The sequence below is a fragment of the Benincasa hispida genome, chromosome 11, assembly GCF_009727055.1.
Source record: "Benincasa hispida cultivar B227 chromosome 11, ASM972705v1, whole genome shotgun sequence".
Classification (NCBI taxonomy): domain Eukaryota; kingdom Viridiplantae; phylum Streptophyta; class Magnoliopsida; order Cucurbitales; family Cucurbitaceae; genus Benincasa; species Benincasa hispida.
The window spans coordinates 22,717,542-22,724,029 of record NC_052359.1 but is presented as its reverse complement, the minus strand read 5'-3'; positions in this window follow the sequence as shown (position 1 = coordinate 22,724,029).

Sequence of the window (6,488 nt, the reverse complement as noted above, 5' to 3'; positions counted from 1 at the left end):
ATTATGTATTAAATTTTGATAATCTAAGTGCATTAATATATCATTTTCAATAGATAATATGACCAATTCATTTAATCTTTCTTACGACATAGTTGACCTTAAATAAGATTTAATTAATTTTAATTTTGAAAAGCTTCTTTCAGCAGAAGCAACCGTTATTAGTATCTTTAATAATATTCTTTAAGCTATGCATGCATTTGGAAAAACATTTGCATATATATATATATATATAATTCACCTTTCCAGGTCAGTTCCCAAGTAAGGATGTTTTATTTCTGTCAACTTAAATACCCAGCTTTAGATAAAAGGTCATACATTTGCTACAAATTTAATATTTTAATTAAAACTAATTTAATCCTATTAAACTGATTAAAAGATTAAACTAATTTATAATCTTATTAAAAAATTTGTGATCTTAGATCTTGTGAAACATATTCTAAAACTATTTTAAAAATGATTTGCACCTAAGTTTACATGCAATTCTGAATTATTGATTTTAATTTCCAATTTCATTTAATTATAAAAATTATAAAATAAAATGAAATAAATTAAAACCAATCATTGAATATGAAACCATACTTAGGTAAATTATAACAATTATAAAATAACCTAAAGTAATTTCATGCTTCATACAACCTCAATTTCATTACTTAACATACATAACAATTATATATAGTAATGAAATAACTAATAAAATACATGCATCCAACTATATATTATAACTCTGTTAACATAAATGATGCATGATAATGTTATTAATGCATACAAACATATATTAAAATATTTATATTACATGATGCATGGGCATGCTATAAAATTAAATCATGCAACTTTATAACATTTATAATATAATTATGATGCATGAATAATGCATAACCTATGATGGGATTTTACTATATGACATATAAATAATAATAAACCATTCATCAAATGTATAATTTAAACCACAATTATTGGACCGAGATTGGACTCCTAAGCAATTAATTAAATTAATACAACACTTATATTAATTTAATTAATTAAAAAAAACTAACTATTACAAAATAATGGGTTCAAAACAAGTGAATTAGACCTTGAAACGCACGAATCAGACCGCCTAGCACCCGAACCGCCCACGAACTACTCGAAACAAGGAACTGGATGCAAACTAGCTGAACCACGAAACGAATTGCGCACAAACTGGTTCATTCTTTCCTCTCGAAGCGTTGCAAGGCTACAAAAAGAACATTCTGTTCGCCTCTTCGCAACATTGCAATGCTATTGTACAGTTTCCTACTATACAGACGAGAATTGCTTTAGTTTTGCTCCGATTCGAGTCTCATTTTAATCAGAACTTTGTCGAAAAAAAAAACACGAATGACACAGGACAATAAAATACAGACTCTATTGCAATCTAAACCAATTTGTAGAGAAAAGCAATAAAACTATACAGTCCAATCCCGAAACATCAAAAATTGCAAAGAAAGTCCACAAATCATTCATCATATGAAAAAATACAGAATGCACACCCACCAAAATTATAAATTAAATTCTGGAAAAAAAAATAAAATTTGGACCATGAACCTACCTCTGATATCAATTGAAGGAACCTCGAGGTCCATAGTAGAAGCGAGATCAATCCCAAATTTTATTTTCACATAAATCAACATTTACAGTACAGAAAAAGTTATGCATTAACAGTGAAATTTACAGCATGCTAATTAACAGAAGAAAAGCTTGGATCATACTTACCCTTGAAGAATCATTCTTCACGTAATTCCTTTTCTTCACGAACTAAGAGGCCGTCAATGAGAACATCAACACAAACATTTTTTCTGTATTCTTTTTAGGGGAAGAGAATCCTCAGGAGTATAAAAACTAATCATTTCGTGGTCCGGTCTTATACAAACTCCTTTGCATAGAACACCCCTGCTCACATGTCTCCACATCAATAATCAATATCAGATAATTTATAGTACTTTACAACAATTATAATACCTACAAAGCAGGTTGTATTCGTAGTGTCACCAACATAAGGTATCCAACCTTATCCATCTACTACAGACCATTTAGGTTATCACTTAAAAATGATCCATCTGTATGTCTCTACATACATATGTAAGCTACAAAAATTAACCTTGGATGTTAGTTTATTGGTTTTGTATGTTAATGCTACTAAATGTCGAATAAAACATCTCATATTTTATTAAATAAATAAAATTGTTTGTACATTACAATTACAAACTACATGACCTACGAGATTTATGGCATCAACCCCAACACAAGGAGCATCTACTGGTATTGTATATTGGCTACCGAGGTAGGGTAAATTAAGGCTTCTTTGTAATCGAGACCATATGTTTGAGTTAAGCATTTCGCCTTCTTTCTTCATCGGTTAAGATTGAGCCAATTGAGTCATGAAGACTAAGGAAGCAACGAGGTTTAGAGCAATACTTATAAATTTGTATTGATGCATGCGACTAGTGGTAGCCGATCCTCGAAATCAAAATTAGGAGTGGAGACTAATGTAAGGGGTAGTTTTGGACCAAAGGGAAAAAGCATAAATGAACAAGAAAAACAATGATGCCAGATGCCAGAAAAGAAAGTCCAAAGTAAGCAAAAGGTTGGAAATGAGAAGTGGCATGGGCCAAAGCCCCTGCCATGATGCTCAACCACAGCTTATGCCAAGGTTAACCCAAGGAATGCATCCCCAAATTGGTGCTGTTTGGGAAATCTAGCCTATAGAAGAGATTTTGGCTGAAGATATAACCTTGAAACCCTAAAGAAGAGGGATAGGTCAAGAAAACTCTATAAATAGAAGGAGAATACTCCAAAGGAAGTAAATTCATTCACATATACAAATTCTCTACTTACTACATAGATTTACTTACAAACTTAAGCATTAGAGCTTTTGTTGCAAGCACCAAACCGGTGTGCAGATCTTGCTTGTCTTCAGGTAGTAGTCTTCTCTGAATTACAAATTCGCGATTGTTGCCACCAAAGGATCAAGTACGTATTTACCTAATCAAAATTTTGGCATCAACCATCATTATCCTCCCATTTCTCAAGGTGCTTTTTTCTTTCTTTTGGTTTATTTATTTATTATTTCGTGTCTATCTCCTATTTCTCCAATAAAAGCAACATTTTTTAGAAAAGGCTTTATAAAAATAAGAATGTTGAAGAGATTGAAGGAAGAGAAAGCTAGTGAAGTGAGTGAGAAAAATGTGAGAACCAGGAGGACGAAGATATATAGAGGGAAGATTTGAGAAAATTGGGGAATGAATAGATATAGAAGAGAAGTATATAATCTTTCTAATTTTAATTTCAAAGATCTCATTGTGACTCAGTTATATAATATTCTTTAGCCCTTATTTTTTAAGTAAATTTCTTTAATAAGTTTTAAAGTATAACTAAGATTGGTTTTATGAAAATAAAAATGATATTCACTAAAAAAAGATGATAATATGGATAAGAATAAGCTTTTTTTTTTTTTTTAATACATGACCTATTTTAAAATTTTATAAAATCCTATTTTCTTCATTATCTTCAAATAGTTTCGAAAATGAAATTAGAAATGTCCATTGAAAAAATTTAAAATAAATTTATAATTTTATGTATGACTTTGACGGTAGATATATGAAAACATTAAAAAAGTGTTGCATTAACTATATTACAACACTAAGAATATGAATATATTTATTTGATAATTTAATTATTTGGACAATTTTTACTTTTTACTTTGTACTATATAATATTTAGGAAATTATCAATTTATACCCCTAAATTTAACGGTTCTTTTTTTATTTAAACCTTGAACTAATAATTTTATCAATATAAACCTAAACTTATTATGTGTATCAACTTACACTCTCTGTGATTGTCTACTATGTAAAATTGACATTTAAAGAAGTCTACAGACATTTAGGAGTTTAATTGACCCAAATCATAAGTTTTACCTGATATTAGTCGAATGAAATATAAAAGAGTGTATCAATTGATACACTAATTAAAATTTATACATTAAGGGCCCGTTTGATAACTTTCCCGTTTTATGTTTTCGGTTTCTATTTCTCATTTTTTAAGAAAGATACTTGTTTGATAATCGTTCTCGTTTATTGTTTCTAAAATTTGAGAAACGTTCCTAAAAAATAGGTAAATTTTGAGAAACTAACCCTGTTTCGTTTCTATCTTATATTAAACTTTTTTTTATTCAACAAAATGCATCCTTGGCCTATGGGTAGTTTTGCATGTCCACACTTTTTTTCTACCTCTTGGTTGTGTGTTCAAGTTCTAAAATGGGTTATTATATCTATTTCCATTTTTCATATTTTATTTATTAATTTTATATTTATAAAAAAATGCTATATTAAAATTTGAAATATGCATGTTTATATATTACCTTAATTCTAATATTTTAGTATATCTGAAATTGAGTAGATTTTTACAATATATAAAAATTTTGTCAACTAAAACATTCATTTAGCTTAGCTTTAATATTTTACAACCACGACATTTACATAATAAGATAATTAAGTTAGATTTGACTTGACATCATTTAAGACAAATGACTCGAGTTAGAGATAGACAGTGTCGATCAAATTTGGACAAAATATGAAGAATAGGATATAATTTGTTATTATATTTAGTTTTTATCGAGATTTACTTGTATTAGATGACATAAAGTTTTGATAATGTCTTTCTCGATGTTTAATTTATGACATGTCTTCTATTTTTATATTATATTAGTAAAAAAAAAAAAAAGAACCAAGAAACAAGAAATAGTTACTAAACAAGCTTATGTTTCTGTTTTTTTTAAGAAATTTTTTAAAAAACAGTCAACAAAAATAGTTATTAAACATATTCTTATTTCTTGTTCAAAAAAAGAAGAAATAGGAAGCAGAGAATGAGAAACATGAAACAAGAAACGAGAATGTTATCAAACGAATCCTAAATTGATACAATTATTATTAAAAGATTTTAATTAATACAACCATGAAAGCGTGGGCCTAAATTGATATTTACCATAAATTAACAAAACTAGCAGATTACATAACTAGTGTTTTGAAAAGACGCATAAAATATAGAATTATATACGTTTACTTTAAGATGCCATAAGGTAAATGACAACTAAAGATGTCGCCGAGGCGGGGCCAAGATGTCATTCCCCATCCCCACTCCCTATTTTATTCCCTATCCCTGTGAAATTCCCCATAGGGATTGGGGCGGGTATTCCCCATGAGAATTTTCTCCTTTATTTATTTATTTTTTTTTTGTAAAAAGCCAATTAATTTAAATCACAAATGTTAGCAAATTTTAATTAATAATTAATTTTATCATTAAATTGTTTATTATGGTTAGTTTTATACGACAATTTGAATTTAAAGATAAATTACTCAAATTTTAGCCTAAAAAAGCTAATTATTTTTTAGTAGAAAGAAATAAATATAAATCAAATTATTCACATATATAATCTAAATTTAAACATATTCATTATCTTTCCCAATAAATAATCAAATTTCAAATTTAAATGTAATATTTATAATAATAACAATAACATAACATTAGATAACTATACTAAATAAATATGTAAAAGCTAATCGGGGCCCCGTCCTCGTCCCCGTTTAGCTCACGGAAATTTTTTTTCCTACACTCCCTCCCCCATTTCCCGCCTAATCAGAGAATCCCTGCCCCGTTCAAGGCAGGGCCCCATGGAGCCCCGTCCCCGTGAGACAATTGGACATCTCTAAGGACAACATACTTCCACCAAAACTTGGTCAATGAACAGAAAAATTAGTCAACTGTTTATTTTTTTCTCGTCTCTCTTCAAGACGTTAGAACTAGAATTCAAAATTTCGTCGAAATATTGAAATTTCGGGATTTCGATAGGTGGAATTTCAAATTTTTCTTAATTTTTTTGAAATTTTTCGAGATGTCGAAATTTCAAAATTTTCATGAATATTTGATACTTCCATCGAAATTTTGAAATTTCAAAATTTTGTTTTAGCATTAGTTATGCTAGTTCAAGGAAAGTTATTTTCTATTTTATCATATACAAATTTTATTTCAAGAAACCATATATTTTTATTCAAATATTTTTCATTGATTTTTCAAATCATTTTACCTCAAACTTGAATTAATTTGAGTTCTCTGATATTCTTCTCACTTTCTCTCAAACTCTATCTACTTGTGTTAGGTATAATATTATGTTTTTTATATCTCTTATGTTTAATGTTATGATTTTTTTTATTCTTATTATGTTATATTAGTTTAATGCTAATGATTTTTTTTTTTAAAAATTTTTGTATCTACTCTTTTTATAATAAATAATTTACAATTTTTTATATGCAAATATTTCACATCCTTTAATTTTGTAATTAATTCCAATATTTGATATTATTTGGTAATTGTTATTTTATTTTTTTAAATTTCAACTCTCACATCGACATTTGCGCAAATATCTTACAATGTACATATAAATATTTGAACCCGTTTGGATTGACTTAAGAAAA